The sequence below is a fragment of the Pinus tabuliformis genome, chromosome 9 (assembly GCF_031772625.1).
Source record: "Pinus tabuliformis cultivar Carrire ecotype Pingquan chromosome 9, CPIR1, whole genome shotgun sequence".
Classification (NCBI taxonomy): domain Eukaryota; kingdom Viridiplantae; phylum Streptophyta; class Pinopsida; order Pinales; family Pinaceae; genus Pinus; species Pinus tabuliformis.
This window is the reverse complement of record NC_142307.1, coordinates 1,980,650,689-1,980,653,053: the sequence shown is the minus strand read 5'-3', so window position 1 is coordinate 1,980,653,053 and position 2,365 is coordinate 1,980,650,689.

Here is a 2,365-nt window from a genome sequence, read left to right as displayed (position 1 = left end):
ACAATATGCACACAACACCGCATATCCAACATGTACATAGCACCATCTATACCCATCATTGTATATGTAACATTCGCACAACACTATATGTACCACCCTATACATAACATTGCATAAACATGTACACACACTATATATACACAACATTGCATGCGCACAACATCACAGATGCAACTTGTACACCATATACAACATATGCACCATAGTAGTACCACACTTCCAAAACCACACTATCCCTACCAAGCAACCTTGCGTTAAGGCCTCCAAACCCTCGATGGGGGCTATATTTTCTTCGTTAACCCTTTACACACGGTTTGACATGTGTTTCATGAGAATGACGCTAAATACACATGGAAGCCATTTTATTTACATTTTTCATCTGTTGCACTTTTGCCAAGCACCAAGGATCGTCGATTACCAATAGGTGATAAGCATCCTATACTAAGCCTTGGCCTTTGGTTTCCTTAGGACACCATGACCACCTGCTTTCCTGCATATCTACGAAATTACACTACAACACATGAACCAACCATCGCAGACCTCCAAGCATGGACAGGACCAGCAACCTCCTTGACGGCTCTGGTAGCAGCATTCAATGATAGGTCCGCGGCAGGCTACGCCCTCCAGCACGGCTTCAGCTCTCCACGACGGCAGTAGGCAAAGCCCTCCTCTCTGCTCCAGCACACAGAGGTTTCAACAGCTCTTCCTCTCTGCTCCAGCATGCAGAGGTTTCAACGGCTCTTCCTCTCTGCTCCAGCACGCAGAGGTATCAACGACTCTTCCTGTCTTCTCCAGCACGCAGAGGTCAAGGCTCTCCTCGACGCATGCACGTAAACTTGACAGAGCTTCCTTGCACCACCTAGCAAACCGTGGTTCACCTTTGGTTTTTAACACGCAGCAATGTAAATGCAGAGCGGCGGTTGGTCTTCATGTAGAGGGCAGAGATTTGGTGGTAGGCTCTCTGAGCTCTTGTCTACGCACACATAGAGATACTTTGGCCCAACCCTTGAGCACGCAGAGGCAAAAAATGACCACGCAGGCTCTTATGCATCCTTTTCTTTCACACGCATTTCACTCAACTCGACTGGCACATATTTGTCTCAAAAAAAAAAACTCAACTCAACTGGCTCTGATACCATTTGTAGTTACATGAGTTACTGATCAAGAAAGAAAGAAGGCATTTACAGTTATAAATTAATCAAGAAAGGAATGTAACTGACAGGAAACTGAATACAACCACACAAGTAATAACTTAGGATTTACGTGGTAAAACCCTGACAGAGTGTGAAGGAAACATCCACAGGCCAAAGGATTGGAATCTCTATTCAATCAATAAATGATTCTCCATATAATAGTTCGGGCATTCATCAGTGTTATATGTCTCTTCAGTTACATAACTGATGTTTCGGTATAAAACTAATTTGTTAATAACTAAATACATTTTACCCAGATTTACATAATTAGTTGTCAATTTCCAACATGTCATGGCATACATGGTGGATATAGCCTGTTTGAAAAAAATGAGATTAAGCATTAAAATGAGTATAATCATAAAAGCTTTTGGGCTTCTTGTGACTCAGACTCCTTCCCTCTAGTCGATCATTTTTGCGTGTACCTTTCTTGAAAAAACTTGTTCCATGCCTCCATCGTTCCTTTTGGAAGACAGTTGTAACCAAGATACAGTAAATCAAATGCCTCTCACCGGGCTCACTTGACTTGAAAACCAGGGATCCATGCCTAATGCTTCAAAATATGTAACTAACGCTCCTATCGCCCACATGTTTTCACATCTTAGGTTGCCTCATCAGAAATACAATTTCTGGACATGATAGAGTTTAGTATATAGTATCAGCAACAAAGGTAATTGGGAACGACTTTCAATTGTACGAGAATGATGAGATATGGCAAGAGTCAAGGGTTACAGTGTTGAAATTGTAATTTCAACTGCCGTGCAGCGCATTTATTTCAGAAAACCACCAGACTTCATCGCATCGCTTTTCACCAAGCAGTGGTTTTCCTCCAGAGGGCAGTGATAATATCCATCGCTTGACACGTGGCTGATAGTTTTGCATAAGAGCTTTTCATCGGAGTGTAATGTTCGTTTGGCTTGACCGAGCGATATCCGTTCGATCGAAATGAAGGTGTTCCACCGTCGATTGAAACCAAGCTGCGTACAGGCGTGCAGCACCATGTAGTTGACGTGAAGTTTTCGGTTTGACCGCCGTTTGTTCCAGTGAAGTAATTAATGGTATTTACTCCGGTTCGTAGAATATAGGTAAAAGACTTTTAATTTTAATGTTCTTTATTATTGTTCATGGGAGTATGGAATATGTATTATCATGTTTTTGTTTTGTATTTTTTTATG